At 38.1% G+C, this 20,527-nt stretch overlaps 1 protein-coding gene across 3 annotated transcripts in view; it reads left to right on the top strand.

Moving 5' to 3' along the window:
- Window positions 1–20,527, top strand: part of NKAIN2 (sodium/potassium transporting ATPase interacting 2) — an 853,276-nt gene that overhangs the window by 771,021 nt on the left and 61,728 nt on the right. The window lies entirely within an intron of this gene.

The raw sequence follows: 20,527 nt of genomic DNA, 5'->3' as shown, positions 1-20,527 counted from the left end.
GTACTCTCATGGCCTTTACTCAGCGTGTGCACACATTAGAGAGAGAAACTCTCTGGTGTCTCTTCCTACAAAGGCACTAATGCCATCAAACAAGGTTCCCAACCTCACTACTTCATCTAACCCTAATTGCCTCCCAAAAGCATTGGAGTTTCAACATATAAATTTGGGGGCCAGGGGCGGGGAGAGCAGACACAAACATTCAGCCATTCAGTCCATAATAACAGTGTTGGATTTTAATCCTCATTTCCCATATCCAACAGGTATGTCAATTCCACTCTAAATTTCTCTCTCTTGGATCTTGACCCTATTTGCTATTATCTCTGCTGGGTTTTATTATCTCCCCTTGAACTACTATCACAGCCTCAGAACTGGGCCCCCTGCCTTTAGCCTTGTCTACAATTTGCTGTATTTTGCAAAGTGAGCCAGAATCACCTCTTTAACTATAGCTCTCACTATGTTGCTCCTTCACTTAAAACCCTTCAATGGCTCCTCCCTACCCAAATTCCTTAATGTAGCCATTTACAATCTGACCCCAGATTACCTTATCAGTGGTTTCCTCCCTTTCTCCCTGACAGAACACAGACATCCTATAATCCAGGACAAAAGCAGTTTACATCCAAAGAGAGCTTCCAGAAGAGACTTTCTAACAGATCTTGACTGACACTCCAAGAGTAGATAGTAGAAAGTAATGAGGAAAATTGGTGGAATGTCTGAAAAATTAGTAGCAGGCAAATGATAGACACCATCTAGTTCAAGGCACAGAGTAAATGGGTAATGTTCCATAAGTATTTATTGAAAAGAACTGAAATCAGTTCAAAAAGGTGGAAAATAGAAATAAGAACATTTCTGCTTACGTCATGATTCATGGGAAAAGATGGTAACAATGTACTTTACACATAGCATGTGCTTTATACATTTTGCATGGAAATTCTCTTTCAGACTTTTGAAAATACTTTACATGATGTGTTTAGAATATCTGTGAAGTTTCCCCCATCCTTATTCCTCTTGCCTTCTCTACTGTTCTAGAAAGGCTGACTGGCACGACCATTATAGGACAGAACGGAATCTGATGGCATATACTTATAGTTTCTTGGCCACCACAATGTTTAAGTAATAAAAATTTGAGCAACCATTTTAAAAATGGTGAATTCACATTTAAATCTGGATTTCTGGCTTCCTTTGAAAAATGTGAAGATCTATGATTCAGAGATTATATTTATGCACAGCAACATTCTGTGAGAGGAGAGTGGTACTTGCAGCTGGCCAAATCCTCTCAAATACTTACCTCTCTCGCTTCTGTAGACTTTTGAGTTTGAGTCAGACAGACTTTCATGAGTCTTGATTCTACAAGGTACCAACAGGGTGGACCTAGGTGTATTATATGAGCTCTCTGTACCCTACTGTCCTCAGCTGTAAAGTTGGGATAATCATCTCTCAAAAATAGTGTCATTTTTGTGATGAATAAGTGAAATGGTTTCTGTAAAGAATTTTAGCATACAGTAATCACTCTAGAAACTTTAGTTACTTAAAAACAATGCCACTGTCCTTTTGTTTTGTCATTACTAACAAAGGTATAGAATTAAAAATAAAAGTAATAGAACGTTGGAAGAAACAAACTGCAGATTAGTTTTCCTAGGGAGCATGGTTGTGCTATTAATATTAGACGTAAATTTGGAATAAAGGACCGAAATCCTAAATCATCCTCTTAAAAACCGTTTTTATGATTTCCTTCATAATTACTCACTATCCTGGTCCTAATGCCTGGCTAGTCACTTTGTTGTCTCATTTGATGTTACCATTTCCTCCATGTGTGCCCTAAATATGAATATACCACAGTCATGGTATGCTGAAAACAATGCAAACCAGCTCATAAAGAGTCACTTGTTAAATTTTTGTGAATTTTGCAACCCAGTGACATCAGCCATGATGGGATTATTTATACCATGGAATGAGCAAATGCTGGATATTAGGACTTTTTTTTTTCTTGGAGAGTGTGGTTAAACATTTATCAGCACACCACTGACCCAAGTCTTAACTGTGGTTTTATGTAAGTTTCCTCCCTTAAGAAATCCTTTCATCCTCATGGTTTCAACTCTCACTTAAATTCAGACTTCTCCCACATCTCAAACTAAAAAGCTTCCGCACGACAAAGGAAACAATCAACAAAATGAGATGACAACCTACATACAGAATGAGAGAAAATATTTGCAAACTATATATCTGATAAGAATTAATTTTCAAAATATACAAGGAACTCACAACTCAATAGCAAATGATGATGATGATCCAATTAAAAAATGGGCAAAGGACCTGAATTAACATTTCTCCAAAGAATACATACAAATGGCCAACAGCTTTATTAAAAAGTGTTCAATGACACCAATCATCAGGAAAATACAAATCAAAAGCACAATGAGATATCACCTCATACCTGTTACATGGCTATTATTTTAGAAAGAAAAGAAGATAAGTGCTGGCAAGGATGTGGCGACAAAGGAACCCTTGTACACTGCTGGTGGAAATGTAGACTGGTATAGCCATTATGGACAACAGTATAGAGGGTTCTTACAAAGTTAAAAATAGAACTACCATATGATCCAGTAATCCTGCTACTGAATATACATGAAGGAACTGAAATCAGGATCTCAAAGAGAGACCTACACTCTCATGTCCATTGCAGCATTACTGACAATAGCTACAATATGAAACAACCTAAATATCTATAGACAGATTAGTGGATAAAGAATATGTGATACACACACACACAAAATTGGATATTATTCATCCTTTAAAAAGCAGGAAGTTCTGTCATTTGTGATGGCATGGATGGAATGGAGGGCATCATGCTAAGTGAAGAAAGCCAGACATAGGAAGACAAATACTCCGTGATCTTATTTATATGTGATATCAAAAATAGTCAAATTCAGAGAAGCAGAGAGTAGAATGATGGTTACCAGAGGCTGGGGGGAGGGGAAAATTGGGAGGTGATGATCAAAGTGTACAAAGTTTCAGTTGTCCAAGTAAATAAGTTCTGAAGATTTACTATACAGTACAGTGCCTACAGCTTTCTATACTATATCATATACTTAAAATTCTCTAAGTCAGTAGATCTTACATTGTGTTCTTACCACGTATACATACTAATGCTAATGCTAAAAAATAATAATAATGAGGGTGGGAGGAAATTTTGGGAAGTGATAGTTTTATCTATGACCTCGATGGTGGTGATGGTTTCGTGGGTGTATATCTACAAAGTTACTGAGCTGTATACATTAAATGTGTATAGCCTTTTTAAACATTAATCATACCTCAGTGAAGTGGTTAAAAAAAACTTAGCCTTAAACTCACCTCTTACCTCCACTGTTGTGTTTAACAACCTGGTAAATATTTCCACATAGACATCCCGCTCGGGCTCAGCATTACTGTTTTTGTTTCTTAGGGCTGCCATAACAAAGTGTCACAAACTGGTTGGCTCAAAACAACAAAAAATATATTATCCCATAGTTCTGGAGGCCAAAATCTGGAATTTAGCCATGCTCCCTCTGAAACCTGAAGGCGAGAATCCTCCCTTGTTTCTTCCTAGCTGCTGGTGGTGGCCAACAAGTCTTTGCATTCTTTGGCTTAGAGCTGCCTCACTCCACTCTCTGCTTCTTTGTTACGTGGCATTTCCCTCTCTGTGTCCAAACTTCCTTCTTCTTTTAAGGACATCAGTCATATTGGATTAGGACTCACCCTACTGACCTCATCTTGTCTTGATTGTTTATGCAAGACCTTATTTCCTAATAAGGTCACATTCACTGGTACTGGGGGTTGGGATTTCAACCTATCTGTTGAGGGGACAAAATTCAACCTAAAACAATGGCTAAAACCAGACTTTCAATCAAATAATCTCTTCTAGATTTACTCACTTCTTCCAGGTTATACATGTTGGTGACCTTTCTGAAATCTTCATGTTCCTGGTTCTCCATTGTCTGCACCCACTCATCAGATTCTTTGTAGTGTGCATACTATGCTAGTGCTTTAACTATCGCAATAATTCCCTCAAGGTCTTTGCATCTACTGCCATCTATCTTTCCTCCCAAGCCAAACTGCACTGCATTTTTACCACCCATCCTTTTCAAAGCATTTTAGTGCCCACCATATAACATTTGAATGCCATAGGCTGGTTTGAAAAGCTCTCTACACCGAAGCCTTGGTTTATGTTTCTTAGTCACAGTTTTTCAGATTCACTCAAGGCATCCTGCTTTTCAGTAAAAAGTGCTGGACTTCTTCCATGACCCTTCACCAAAGCCCGCAAACCTTTTACTCTGAATATGCATAGGACTTATTTTCCAATTCATTCACTTGGCTCATGTGACATAGAACAATTTGATTATTTATTCTGTGCCGTTTACGCCCCCATTCCTCACCCAAAGCTGTAGGAACTTTAAGGCAAAGACTTTGTTCCCCCACCCAGGCATCCTTCCTTGCTGCTGGTAGACATCTGTAGATGCTATTTGGTTCTGTATCAAGATTGTTGTCAGTGAGGGCGTTAGCGGGAGGTTAAATGGGTGACCTTAGGGTCAAAATATTAAATGATCTTATGGGACATCACAACTACTTCAAAATGACAAGTCTAAGAATTGCTGAAATACCATATGTAGTAAATTTTTAAAGATGAGAAAGTAGCTAATCATAGCTAATCACTCATTATGCATTCACTAAGGGTTTATTTTCCCTACTATGGGCCTGGTGCTGTATTAAACAGCAGGAATACAGCATTCTTCCTTCAGTTATCTCCCTATCTACAGAGAAGATCAGAATTTACATATGCACATACAAGATATTTATAAATATATATATATATATATAAATGTGTTTATATGCATGTATGCATGTGTATATACACACAGACATAGAGAGAGAGAGAGTTTTTTTACTAACTTTTCAAGGAAGGAGGAATAGTTACACTGCTCTCTCTTGTATAGCCAATGCACTTGCTATATAGCACTCTTTGAAATATATGCAAATAAAATTTTACAAAGAGTCAAATCAGATAGGAGCTGCACTATTCAGACTCATGAGATTCATATTCTATTTGTTCCCCCCTGTAGGAAAAATCCACAAACATTTTATTGTTCTTCAGAGAAAAATATTCCATTCAAGTTGAAAATAGTTTAAATTCACAAGCAAAATGAAAGTAAAGCATGAGATTTCTTTGTAATGGGCCAAGAAAAACTCCTAAAGCACGATAGGAACATATTTTAGAGGGCATAATTCAGGCTAGAACCACAGAGAGGTTATTAAAAGTGAACATTCACAGAACATAAAATATACTTTGCTGCAGAAACTTAACAGTGGTGTAAATGTGGAAGTTATACAGGGCATTGTATTTTGAAAAGATCATAGGACAGCAAAGTCAAAACAGAAAAGACATCTGCAGTATACAAGCCTTCAACACCCATGTGCTCTGTACATAAATTCATGGAGAGGACTGGCCAACATGAGGAACATGAGGCCAGGAGTCAAGTTCATATTTCTCTTATCACCAGCCAAAAACTTAGGCAGGTTGGCCTTAAGCTGACAGCTTTCTGTACTCCCTGTAGAGAAATTCTTATTTTTAACAATACCCACGTTTTGAAAGAGATTAGATTATTATTTTTTTCTCTTCCTCAGATTAAAAAAAAAAAAAAAGAAACACAAACCTTTACATATATAAAGAACCAAACAGGTCTAATTTAATTTTCTCAAAATATAGATGAGGAAAGGGAGGCCCAAGAAAGTCAGGTGACTTGCCTGAAAGAGTGATGTGATGACTGAATCCACTGTGTGTGTGTGTGTGTGTGTGTGTGAGAGAGAGAGAGAGGAGCTAGTTACCTTAACTTTGTGTGTACATATGGATATATGCATACATATACTGAACAAACAGGTATATGAGAAAATAAATATAAATAACACAAAGCAGAGCTAATATACAATTACATAATGTGGCTTATATGCTTCATTCATTAGAAAAACAGTGGAGATATATATTGTCATATCTAAATCGTATCTTTTTTATTTTTTTATTGACGTATATAGTCAGTTTACAATGTGTTAATTTACGGTGTATAGCAAAATGTTTCAGTCATACACGTACATAATCCTTATCTTTTTTTATCCATTGTAGTTCTGTCTCTCTCACTTATTATTTGTGTCCTATCTGTGTACATACCATATCATCCTGCATTAAAATAATTATTTCCTTGAAACTTGGATTTTATTTTGATTGTCCTACATTCTCTGTCCTGCCTTCTACAGTAGCTCAGAGTTGAAGGCATGAAGTCCAGGTCCTTCCCCACCTGTGCTTCAGTGCTTCTGGTCAGCCCTTCCCACGGCTGCTGTCAGGCGGCTGCTGCAGATGCTCGACTGTGCAGGGCATACGCTGCAGAATGCCTGCACCTGCTGTGGCCTGGACAGCCTTCTCGAGCTGATCTATGTCTGCTCTCTGTGCTCGGACATCCCTGCTCAGTCTCACTCTGACCTGTAAGGGGGACCAGCTACCTAATTTGGAAAGCCCCATGTAAAATGCAAAGGCAGAGATCCTTGTTTAAAAATTATGAAGAATTTCAAGACAGAAAAGCAGTGTAAGCCAAGTATTGGGTCCTTCTGAGCATGAGGCCTTGTGTGACTGCCTGGATCTCATGCCCATGAAGCCAGCCCTGCCTGCAAGGGTGCACAAAAGGGTTGGAGTGCTGTTATGGCTTTTGGCAAGAATAGAATTGCTTCCAAGCTAAATACAGCCTACTGTGCAGAAGCCATTGACTGAATGATGCTTCCCATCTCGCCTTACTGCGCATCCCCCCTGCTGCCCTGCCATCTGGGGTATTGCTCTTTGGCTGTTTCTTGTGCATTTCCACATAGGAATCTCCGGGGCCAGAACTGAAGTTGCCTGAATAATTCCATGTGCTTTTCAACTCGATTACCTTTCTTCTGATTTTTGTTGATCTTGAGATAATATCCGTGAAACTCTCTAACACAGTCCTTGGCATCGAAGAGATACTCAGTATGACTTTTCATTAAAATACTCACAGATTCATAGACAGATAAGAGAGGGACCTAAACCAGCCTCCTCATTTTCCAGAGAAGCAGATCCTCTAGAATCTGTATCTGAATCGCTGAATCATAGATTAAGATGCTCAAAATCACAAAGAATTCCTGACACAGCTCACCCCACCCACCATTTCTCTTTCCTTTTGCCAAATGCTCGCCTTCAGGGAATTCTGTTCCTCCTTGATTCTGTGCTGGAAGTTTTCTTATCCCAGTTTTAAACCTGTTCTGCTTGGAAGTATGATATACTTATTTTCTTCTCCATTATTACCTGACTATCTTAAACATAAAGAAGCAAACACTATAATTTTCTTTACTCAGCAAGTCGTAAGTGAGCAATTACTAGGCATTACACTAAGGGATGGCATAAGCCCACGAGAAAATATCAAAAGGGCTCGTGATACTCAGAAGCGTAATGTAGCCATGAAGCAGCTAAGTAGCCCTGGAAGGCAGGAGATAATTGCCTGCCAAATGTTTGTTAGAGAAAATTACAGGGGTCCACTGATGAGGGAGGGTGAATGAGGGGAGATGGACTGGGGAGGACCTTCTGGACTCCCAAATAACGGGAAGTACACATCAAGGTGGTGGGGAGGGGCTAACTACAGGATTAGGGGCCTTGAGACCAGTTAGCATGATTGTTCAATTGACAGTGGAGCTGTTTGGTGTTTTTCTCCCATTAGGCTTACATGTATTTTGCAAAACAAGTAAAGTGAAGGACTGAAATAAATCAAAATCTTTTCAAGAAAGCAGAATTATAAAACATTCAATAATAAAGGATTCTATAGTGTAGATTTCTAATTTTCGAGTCCTAAGAAATTGCTGCCTTCTGATCTTGATGGAAGTTAACCAAGCACAACATTAACCTTGGTAAGAAACAGCCCAAACTGTATACCAACACATTCACAGCTACCTTTTCTCAAAAATTCCAAGATGGTTAGAACTGTGTGAAAATGTATAAGGAAGAAGAGGTAAGAGGAGCCCTTCTGAGAAAAGAATTCTTATTTTCACCTATAGCCCACATTTATAACAGCAGCAAACCAATTGCTTGGGCTTAACAGCATGATACATTCTCAGTTACAGTTATCCACACACATCAGCCAGTGATAGCTGCTCTGTCAGTATCTTCCAATCTGGCTTAGCTAGGGAACGATTAGAATATGTCATCTTGTCACGGTTAAAAATAAACCCTTGGAATTTAGAACTTCATACAGTTTGTCAGCTGTATTTAATTGAGTTAAAGAAGCCATTCCACAGATCAAATCCCAATGGCATTATGATAACATAATAAGTAACAATATGCACAAACACAGAGGAAGTGCAGGGTAATGGAAATATATGAGGACATAAATACTTCAAGGGAAAGAGGAACAGTAAAATAAAATGTGATTTAAGGTTCAAATGGTCTGTGAGGGCTAATGAATGTGGTCTAACACTGAGCCTAGATCCTGTAGAAGAATAATCTTGGTACTGTATTTATCTCCATCCATATCCTATTTGATATTGGCATTAGATCAATTAGCATCAAACCTTGAGTATTAAAAAAGTTGCAGAAATATTGGCTATGATAAACAGTAAGCTCAACTATTTTTTAAAATATTTTGCTATGCTAGGCATAATGCCTGCCATTTTAAAAGTTGTTACATAAGCAGTCTAATTAAATAAGTCAAGATAGTATGAACACAGTTCTTCCCCTTGGGTAATAAAATATAACAAGGGAAAAATGAAAATACCTTTTAAAATAAAATAATTTTTAAACGTTTTTTATTGACTTATAGTCATTTTACAATGTTGTGTCAAATTCCAGTGTAGAGCACAATTTTTCAGTTATACATGAACATACTTACATTCATTGTCAAATTCTCTTTTGCTGTGAAATAAAATCATTTTTAATCTCCAAGAGTGGTTCGATAATGTATGGCTTCAAAAAATGCATTCCCTATTTTTAGTCCACAAAGCAAAATCATAGTATTATCTTGTAAATGCAATATTTTGGGGTCTAAAAGTGGAAAAACAATGGAAATTATATTGTTACACAATTTAGCAATATGTCATACTGTTCTTATCAATCACAAATTTTGCAACTTCTCTTCACCTAGACTGTGCATCTATGAAGAGCAATTACCAGAAGACCTTAATTGGCATCCTGATTCTGAGAGTCATTTGGGGAAAATCACTTAATCTCTTTCAATCTCATTTTTGTCATAACAAAATACAGCTCAACATCTCTATTATAACATTGTTACAAGAATTAACAGATAAATTGTATGAGAAAATGATCTGCAACTTGCAATGTATTGCACACATTAGTGATTATTTATATCTTTGGGTTTTTTAATGGATTTTTTTCACAATGATTCCCAGTGACTTTCAACTCAAAATTATGTTCATTAATTCTTAAATTTTTATTTTTACATAATGCTTATGACTACCAAAAACAATTACTAAAAAATGTGTAAAAACTTATCATCATCTATTCATATTTTGATTTTTGAGGTATTGGCAGCCAAGCATGGACCGAATTTGATCTTAAGCCATTTAGAAGTTCTGTTTTCTTCCCTGTGTGTGTGTCTGTGTGTATCACCCTTCACAGGTAACTGGGAAGTGACTTACAGTGGTGGCTTACAGAGCATTGTGGCCAGAGGCCCTTTCATACTGTGATCATTGAGAGGCATCCCTGGTGATGCTTGGGGCCAGCATAGGCCTACACATTCCACTGTCATTGAGGCATATCTCTGAGGGTACTGGGGGAGGTGGAAGGCATGAAGGCTTAGTTGACTGTGTTGAGGGCCTGAGAAGAAATGTAGGGGCACCATACACAACTTGAAGATGGGTTGAGTTTATGATCTTTTCAACCAGGCCACGAATGGAATCAAAGGCTTAGCACCAGCAGCACCCTGACTCCCAGGCCAGCAGAAGAACAACACACTTCATGACTCCAAAAGAGCCTGGGTGTTCCTGCTGCCTCTGTGGGAGATGGTCGGTTCTCCTAAAGGGACCTCATGGTGTCTGAGTAGCCCCCTCACAATTAGTGTGTAATGGCAGAAGGAAGGTGGGTGGGAGACAGGCTGCTCCAGTCATCAAGGAAAGCCTGGGACAGCTGTGAGTGCCCTGTGGTCTTGGGGGCGCTCCTCCAGCTTAGTTTTGTCTGAGACAAAGGGGCCGAGAGAGGCACCTGGTTAATGGCTGGTGCTTCCATTCGTGCCCAGACGTCAATTATATTTCCTCTAGTGTTCCCTTAAAGGTTCCCGTTCAAAATAACCAAAGGTTGGTTACCCCTCTTCTTCCCTTTCCATCATCTCAGTGTGACTGAAGTGTGCAGTGTATTATAATAGCTAGGGAAGGAAAAGTAGTAGTAAGGAGCCGGTAGTGAAGGCATGGTTAGTTCATAGCCCGCATAGTCTACACCCAGAGAATCAATGTGTGTAAGTATTTATTTATTCCACCAAATATTTCCTGAGTGCCTAATTAGTACTAATCACTGAGGGCCAAAGAATACATTAGAGAACAAGACAGACAAAGATCATACCCTCTGGAGCTCACATTTCAATGAAGGAGACAGAAAATGAACATATACATAATACAATGTCAGGCAGTGACAGGTGCTTTGCAGACAAATAGAGAAATGTACAGAAACAAATGAAAAATGTTGGGAGGGGTTTGATCTGGAAGGGCAGGGAAGACATCTCTGATGACATTGGAGTGAGGACCTGAATAAAGTGGCAGTGAACCATGTTAATATCTACGGAAAGGAAATTCCAAGCTAAGAGGAAAGCAAGAGTAAAGTCCAAAGAAGAACAGGTGTTTGTCATTCTCAGGAAACTGCAAGATGGCCAGTGTCTGTGAAGAGCTGTGAGTGAGAAGCAAGCCCGTAGGTGACAGATCTGGGGAAGAAGCCAGATCAAGTGAGATGGTGAAGGCTGTGATAAAGACCCACTAGATTGGATCTAATTATATAATAGGAAGATTTTTTTTTTTAAGATTTTGAACCACAGTGTAAAGAATTCATTATGCGAAGAGTGGAATTCCAAAGGGATACCAGTTTGGATGCAGTCAAATTTAAGTTAGCTGAGAAAAGATGATGTCTTAAACCAGAGTGGTAAAACAGAGGAGCAGCAAAAAAAAAATGTTCAGATTCTGGCTATATTTTGGGATTTTCCCCCAATGGCCACATGAGAAGAAGAGAAATCACAGATAACTCCTAAATAGATAACAGTCAAATAGTGATGGTATTTATTTAGACGGGAGAGATGTGAAGGAGCCAAGTCAGTAATTCTGGACTGAACACAGCAAGTTAGATGTCTACCACACAGGCCAGCACAGATGTTCAGCAGGCAGGTGGACGTATCAATCTGAGCTCAATGGAGAGGTCGGTGCTGGAAAAAAGAAAATTGGGGTTCATCAGCATTTAGATCCAAAAGATTAAATATTAAAGGATAATGACTCAGTTTTGCCGTTAAAATTCATTCAAAGAAGAAGTAGAAATATGGCTGAAATTGTTCGCTGGTGTTACAGGAGCTACAACTCAGGATATTTAAGTAATAGAGATGAATGCTGAAAATAAGACCAGCATGAATCACAAATACTGCGCTACCCAGGCTCTGACTTATCCGCTACTGAAGTGCAAGGCCCCTCAGACAGGAGCGCAATGCGTGCTTATCTCTGACTAGAAACGCTAAGTCAGGTGAGAACCAAAAACGAGGGGCTGAACTTGCACTGAACCTCAGGGCAAAAGCAGCTGAGGACGGCTATTGTCATTATGTATCATGATTATGATTCCGTGTTGCACCTTCTTCTTGCAATCTGCGAAGGCACACTGCTTTATAATTGATTTTACTAATCCATCACAGCCTACTCTCTTTGTGTGCTTTTTGGTCTCTTTGATTGTCCTAATTCATGTCTATTTTATCATGTAAGCCACTGTGATCCTCCTTAGAATACAAATCACAGAAACAAATGTTTTGTAATAAGCAAGTTGAGTCAGTTAGTGGGTAAGCAGTACAAGTTTAACTTGATCGGTGAAGGGTAGAGGCCTCTGGAGGTTCACTGACTTGCTTTGTGCCGCCAGCAAGCCAGCAGCAAGCGTGGAGCCCTCATATCCCCACAGGGTCAGCATCAGGGCTGGGATGCTGCCCTCGCTGACTCCTGACTTCCTGTAAGCCACGCCGTAGCTAGGCTCTCAAATGCAGCAAACAAGACCTCCTTGGGATCCTGTGCGCCCCTGGCTCTGATTTTATCACTTAGACAGATTGCCTTTACCTGACTCCTTCAGTCACAAATACACTGGGTCCTCCCCTCCCCAGCAGCTTCCACTGCAGTCCCCTGACGTGTGCCTTTTCAGCCCTCCATCACACCCTGACCCCAGAACACCACCCCAGCCATGGGCCTCTGTGTGCCTGGGGTTCTGCTCCCTGGAAGAAGGTCAGATTTTAAAAGCACAGAGCTATTTCTTTCAAAAGAGACGATGGAGATTTTATAACATGATCAAAATATTAAAAATATAACTCATTCAAAAAGTCAATTCCTTCAGAATTCAGAAGCGTTGGTCTGAGCCTCCAAGAGGAGGGACCGTGTGAGTGTTTTTCACTGCTTCATACTTGGCTTCCGGCATTATGCCCGGCCCGTTGTGGGCCATTGATAACAGGCACCGTGGCATCTCAGAGGCAGGCATCGTGCAGACTCTGGTGTCAGATCCAGTGGGACAAACCGTAGCTCTGCCCCTTCCTGGCCATGTGACCTTGGCAAACTACCTAACCTCGCTGTACGGAAACATCCTAGTCTGTGAAAGCAAAGAGCACCTGCCCCAAAAGATTTTTGTCAGATTCAGTAAACCACGACACAAATAAAACTTAGAATGCCATAAGCCCTCAACGTGTTGTAAATATTGAAGATGAATTATTTAAGATTTGAGAACAATGTGTGTGTGATGAGTTAAAAATCCCTGCCTCCCCATTTATTCCAGCTTTTATTTATTTTTTAACATTTTTTATTGATTTATAATCATTTTACAATGTTGTATCAAATTCCAATGCTTCAGTTATACATGAACATATATATATTCATTGTCACATTTTTTTCTCCTTGGGCTACCATAAGATCCTGTATATATTTCCCTGTGCTCTACAGTATAATCCTGTTTATCTATTCTACAATTTTGAAATTCCAGTCTATTCCACCTTTTAAAGTTGTGCCATGTGTGGAAAGATGTAGCCAGCTGTTTCTGCTCTCTTTCCTGTTTCTCCCCTTCTGTGAATTCCTTGACCCTTGAGAGGCCGTGTTGACATTAGAGAAGTTAGAGGTATTGTATTGGTAAGCTCTCTCCTCCCCAACCCAAAGAAGGGGATATTATCCATTCCTGTCAGTCTATTTAGCTTACTGTTCAAGATTCTCAGACATTCAAGGCAGCCAGAGGAGATGAGGGGCGGTGGACTCACTAAATTCACAGACAAAGATCACAGCCAGAAGAATGTGTTTGCAGAGTCAATGGTATTTATTAACTTATAAAAATGTTAATAATGACTCATTTATCCACTTCTAGTGAAAAATAAAACTACCCAGCAGACAAGGTAATTGTGACCAGTTGGTTTTATTAGGAAAATTATTGGGAAAATATACATTAAAAAGCAAGTTACAGCAAGAAAAATTTTTATTTCTTTTTTTTTCTGCTTTTCTCTTTTCTTTGAAGATGAGCTTGGAAACAGAGCACAGTGATTATTCTGATTAATGGCTGATGGAATTGTAACAGGGTGGCCTGATTCATCCCTTTGTACTGCAGGGATAAATCAGAATAATATTTTTGGTGCCACTGCACACAAATTTTCCTGTCTTATGTACTTTTGTGCTAGAGGAATACAGACACATTCTTACGCTCTGGACTTTTATTTTTATTAATTTGGTGGGAAGAGGGGTGGATCTGGATTACAGGAAGACCATTTGAGTCACTTAAGATGGTGAGTATATATAACTTTCCTGGTTACATTGTAGTAATGCCTCCATCATATTTCATCCAAATGACTTTGATTGAACTTGTGACTTTCTAAATTTCCTCTGCTACTCTGTTTAAAAAAAAACTAGTAGGTCTACATCTGTTTATTTTTTTCTGTTTTCTCTCAAACTTTGGGGGTATGGAGAGGTCCTACTTTATACCCATGTAATGGCCATCAGACATTTCCAGAAAGCTTGTAATTTAATAATTAACTCTCAACCATCTCGAAACCAAATAACATAACGCATAGTCCATTTTATGCATTTGGGGTCACAGAGGGGCCCCGTCAACTGATTAAATGGTGATGCACATCCTTTCTATTAAGTTAACAATGGTGATGATTAGGGAACACAGAGATTTCAGCAGAGATGTTTTTCAACATCTTCTTATCAGCACTTTCCTATTGGCACTAAAGAGATAGATGCTATCCATTTAGAAACATAAAACTAAAATGTTTTCCAAGAAGTGTCTTCAAGATGGTGAAGTTCAAACAGGGGAGATGTCGTCCTTGGCTACATGTTAACTCCATTTTCCAGTAAAGGGCAAAAGTCCCTCACAATTAACAAAGATTCTATCAACTCATAAAATGCCTGGCTTGGATGCCAACCATTTTCAGATTGCTGCGAGATCTTTGGATGCACTTCTGATTTTTTTTTCCCCAATTAATTTTCTTCAGACACCTATTACTATAGTGGAGAAGATAAATTAGTCTAATGCAGGATACTGTAAAATGTTCAATTACTGCAAAAGATATGGCCAGGTCCCAAAGGAAGGAATTTAATCAAAACTAGATCGAAATGGGAAAGTGAATGACAGAATATGTAAATATTCTCACATAAAGTTAAAGATGATTTGACAAAAAGGCTTAAAAATGAAAATATCAAAGTAGATGTACAAACACGTAGAGGCATTCAATTTGTCCATCACCTCGTGGGATTTTAACAAACGTTTAATGTGACAAAATTTCTGAGACTTAAATTTAAAGATGAATCTAATATTTAGGATATTTGTCATTAGTGGAAATTTTATAGGTATCAGAAATTTACTAAAATCTTGTATTTTGAACTATGAATTTCTAATACTTTTTAAATTGTCCTTGTTTTTCAAAACAAAAATTATTGTAGAATTAAAAACATGATAATATTACAAATTTTCAAGTTTCTTTCTTGCTTTTAAAAATTATTTTAAAAACTGTTTACTGAGATCTGTGGTAATATCAAATTTAGAACAATCATAGATACTGAAATAAGAACACACATATCTCCAAAAAGGATATGAATGATTCTCTTATTTCTCAATTGTATTTATGTATATTCTTCACTTAGACATTGCTGTGTTCCAAAGATCAGACAAATCATTAGTCCATAAATCCATATAAACATTCTCTCTTAGATTCCCCAGTTATCAAAATGATAATAATAATAATAATAATAATAATAATAATAATAATAATAATAATAATAATAATAATAATAATATAAAAATAGGTTATGGAGTTATTCATTAATCTTGAGACATCCTGTGGCATAAATGGAAAAGAAAAGTTGAGTTATTAGACAAATGTCACTCTTAATGTTGAACAATATGGGGATCTTTTCAGTTCCAGGTATCGAAGAGAATCAAAATGAAAAATAAAAGATATAGGTTATTGAATTGCTAGTTACTTCTTGTCAGAATGGTTTACCAATTGTATTGTAAATCTCTCATTGGCTGTCCAGCAATTGGGTATAAGCCCTACTTTTCAGATCTCTGCTATACAGGAAAGCAGTGTCGCATACTAGGAAAGAGCTAGGTTTTGGTATGACACACTTGCTTTTTCAATGACAGGTCTGCCTCTTACAGCTGTGTGATCTTGGCAAGTTATTTAACCCGTAATATAGCTTATGGTAAGAGCTGAAATTCAAAATGGTGACCCAGAATCATAAGAAAAAATTAAAGTTTTCTAATCCTCTATTTATGAAGGTAGGAGAAAAGAGAATTACTGTCCTTGATAGGTAAAGAACATTTAAGTCACTGAAAATAATGATATGATCCAAAATGGGGAAAAAATGGAAAAAGGAAAGTAATAAGACTAGTTTAAAAAGAAGTATAGGGAGCTAACAGTCTTCCCCTTCACCAGTGACCAAAGTATTTATACTTATTGTGCCATGTTGACAATAAATATTATTCAGTTATTAAAAACATAGCCTAGAGAATTTTTTAATGACAGTGAAAAAAGTTTTTGACATATTAATGTTGAACGAAAGAGGAGGATAAAAAACTATGGAATTAAATCCTAATTTCAGAGGAAAATTTTATATCTATATCTATGTACAGTAAGAAATTTTTAAGAATGCAGAGCTCTGAATTGTGGGACTATACCAGATTTAATTTATTTCTACACCTTCTGCATGTCCCAAGTTTTCTACAATAAGCATTTATTACTTTTTAAATCATAGAAAGAAATTTTCAGGCCATGAAATAAGAAAACTTCTAGACTTGGTTCTACCATTAATAAGCTAAGTGACCTAGGGGAAGTCACTTAATCTCACAGAGTCTCAGCTTCCTTATCTATAAAATGAGAAAATTGAACTTGATCACCTCCTAAGGATGCTTTCACTTGAATAATTTTATGAATCTATAATGTATTCCTAACTGTGTGATAGCCAAAGAAAATAAAGACTAATTGAAGTATTAGTAGCAACAAAAGTTATCTCATATGCAGTAAGCCTAGTAGGCATTTTTAGCAAACCACAACTCAGTGGCTACTTCTCTCTATGAATAATATCTTTAATCAATTTATAATAATATTACATTTCCAAAATAATTTTAACAGCAATAGTCAATACTTTTATATAATAGCTCATAAGATTTGTAGGACAAAGGCACCCAAGGTGGAGACATGTGGCATAAGATCAGAGCTGGGGGACACAGTTACCTGATGGTGACCTCCAACAGGACTCTCAGTTCCCAGAATCCCATCAAATCATGTGTTGCTTTCTTCATTGTGCCATTTTCATAACCAGTGTTTCAGAAAACACTGTTTTTCTATGATTTGGAGGATTCTTCCAGTAATGACTTTGTAGCCATAATTAAGAAATATGTTAAGCCTTCTGTCAATTAACTTAACTGATGTGAAAACCTGACTGGTCCAAAGAGGAATGGTTTTCCCCAGCTGCACCTTATCAGAGAACAGCGTAGTGTAAAGGAGAGAAGTTATGCTGAAGCCAGAGCTGCAGAAATGCCAGAAAAATTAGCACAAGCTCCTAGGACAGAGGGTGAAGAGGGAAACGTGCTCAGCTACTGGATGAGTGTTACTTAAACAGGAACTATTTCAAAAACTTTAATTGATAGGATGAAGTTGCATGCATTTTTGCAATGTGCAAGTTTCTCCAAAGAATTGAGCCCACAGAAGAAATGGTGGAGGGGGACCTACATACAAACAGAGAGTCATTGGCTGCTGCAAGGATATTCCTTATATTTTTCTATAATGTGGCTTCCTGAAAGTATAAAAAACTCAGACCAAATCAAGAGCTGAGAGAGGACAACCCCGACTTCCCCTCCTTCCCTCTATTTTCACCTGGTCTAGTCTTGATAACTCTTAAATTCTAGACCAGGGCTTCTCAAACTCTCTCTTTTTTTTTTTTTTTTTTTTTTTTTTCATTTTCCCAATCCATCACAGCAGATGTTTTTATAAAGTGGAAGAAAAATAAATTACTACGAATATTAAATTTAAAAAACATTAAAATAAGCCCATTTTTATTACTGGCTTCAACAGCCATAAAATCACTCTGTCGATTTGCTATAAAGTTTCTTAACATTTAGCTCTGCACACTATTACAACAGACCGGTAACACTCAACTCCCAGACAGGCGCTTTTGAACAGCACTGTCATCAGCAATTACAGTAAAAACTTAACTCAGCTTTTTCCACATTGCAACTGTTTATAGTTTGGCACACCCTCATTAGACTGGGAGGTGCCGGGCAAGTATTTATTGAATGAATGAATGAATGAATGAATAAGGAACACAAACATTTCTGCTAATATGTATCACACCTTTCTACCCCCTAGAGTAGCTGGTACGCTCTCCTCACTTCCTTCAAAAGATTCCAGAATATAGCAGACGTGGCCTTTTGGTTCCTGCTGTTCCGAGATCTTAAAAATGCTGGACTCTTGCACTTTTATTTTTGGGTTTCTCTCTTTTCCCTGTTTGGTTTACTGCACCTCTGTGAAAATATTTCATATCTCTTCTTGGCACCATTTAATGCTTCCCTCAGCGCTGACATTAAGGATACAAGTGTGTCAGTTTTCTGTTACTGCAGTAACAAATTACCATAAACTTAATGGTTTAAAACAACAAAAATGTATTATGTCATAACTTCTGTAGGTCAGAAGTCTAACACACAGTCTCACTGAGCTGAAATCATAGCATCAACAGGGCTGCATCTCGAGGCTTTCAGGAACAATTTGTGTCTTTTCTTATTCAGGTGATTGGAAGAATTCAGGTCTTAGAGGTGGCATACCTGAGGTTCCCGTTCCCTTCCTGTCATCTGAGGGCTATCCGCAGCTTCTAAAGGCCACCGGTTCCCTTGGCTTGTGGCTTCCTTCTACATTGTCAAATCTAGCAATGATGGGTGGAGTCCTTCTCATGCTGCATCTTTCTGGCCATCACTGAATAAGGTGCTCTGCTTTTAAGGGATTGTGCGATCACACCGGGCTCACCTGGACAATACAAGATAATTTCCCCAGCTCCAGGTGTGTAACTGCAATCATATCTACAAAGATCCTTTTGGCACATAATGTAACATGTTCACAGGTTCCAGGAAATGGGAGGTGGCACATTTAGGAGCCTTATTCTGCCTACCACGACAGGAAATCCATGAATTTATGCTGGATAAAAACTTAAAAACATACATCAGTACCTTTACATTTTTGGATGAGATCCTAATTATATGAGGACTCCCCAGAAAGGTCAAAGAGCCCTTATGGTGGGTGGGGTCTCTGCTGGGATCATCCTGGTACGCCGACCTTTTTGGATTGTTCTCCAAATACTCTTCCAGTTCCAATGCAGCCTCCAGATAGCCACCATAGATAACCCACACCCTAGTCCTCTGTCTAAAATTCTTTATTGTAGATACAAATTCTACAGTATAAAATCCAACTTATTTTGTCTGGCAAACCTGATAATTGATAAATTGGGCCCATCCCACTCTTGAGCCCCTATTCTCACGATTTCTAATTCATGGCCTCCAATCCACCAAAACTCTTGAAAATTCTGTTCCCTGCTCCTCTTTGCATGTGCTCTTCTTCCTGCCTGGATGGAACTTTCTCTGCTCTCCTTTTTGGGGACATGTGGTGTAATTGAAATAGAACAAGCCTGGAAGTCACTTTGGTTTGAATGTAAACTACTCACCCTGTTACTTACTAGACCTGAAGCTGCCAGATGCCTCCTTGGCCTGGGGAGTAAAATGTGATTAAAACCTACTTTGCAGGGATATTTTGAGGCTTTCAAATAATATACATAAAAGCATATAACAGATGTCATACGATAGACCTTAATTAAATGTTATTCTTTTGCCCTAGAGAAACTCATTCTTCCTTCAGGCCTCAGCTCACCATGTCTTCTGTCAAGTAGTCCCTGATCCCTCGGGTCAAGCTTCAGCCTTGGCTCATCCATAACTGTGTGTATTTAGTTCTGTCATTTTTAGGGTGAAGTCTATACCTCTCCACGCCGTCTAGTATATTACGAACATCCTGAATGCAAGAATGTCTTGTTTATCACTTTATTCATAACACTTAACCAAAGGTACAAGTTAGTCATCCATAAAAGGTTTGGATGGATGGAAGGATGGATGGATGAAGGAGTTAATGTAGAACCTAGAGTGGTAACTAACACACAGCACATACTTAATAAATATATGCTGAATTTAAATTAAATATATCTGTTTTGTAGGCATACTATTCTGACTATGTGTTATTTTATCTTTTTATCTTTTTCACTGCCTTGCTTACTCAGTGGCAATTCTTGTCTGTTTGTATTTTTATCCCTGTAACAATAGTAAATTCCTAAAAGGTTGTGTCTTTCATTTCTCTGTTACCTTCATTCATACAAGCCTATGTATTCTATACTTAGTGAGTGTTCAGAGTGGTCAAAAAAGATACTACAATTTTTTTTAAACTAATATTTAGGCTTTCTAGGTAGACAAGAGCTGACGCTCTTGGTGGTGCACTTACTAAGGGCTGACCTAAATACAATGAGAAATATTTGGGTATTTGGTGGCATCAAAGCCACCAGTATTTGTTAATTGGCCTTAGCCAGAGAAAAAGTAAACTTTCTAGTAACTTTAGACAGGAGAAGGTTTTACAATGTTCAGGAAGGTGCCCTGTGAAGTTAAGCTCGTATCTTCCCACAGAAACTAGAAGATAGAGGTGCTGTCTTCCTTGATCATTACTTTTCAAAGGGATGGCTCCCAGGACCTTGAGAAAGACATTCCTAT

This window comes from Camelus bactrianus, chromosome 8 (assembly GCF_048773025.1).
Source record: "Camelus bactrianus isolate YW-2024 breed Bactrian camel chromosome 8, ASM4877302v1, whole genome shotgun sequence".
In the NCBI taxonomy this organism is placed as follows: domain Eukaryota; kingdom Metazoa; phylum Chordata; class Mammalia; order Artiodactyla; family Camelidae; genus Camelus; species Camelus bactrianus.
The sequence above is the reverse complement of the archived record's forward strand: the minus strand, read 5'-3'. Positions and strand labels throughout refer to the sequence as shown.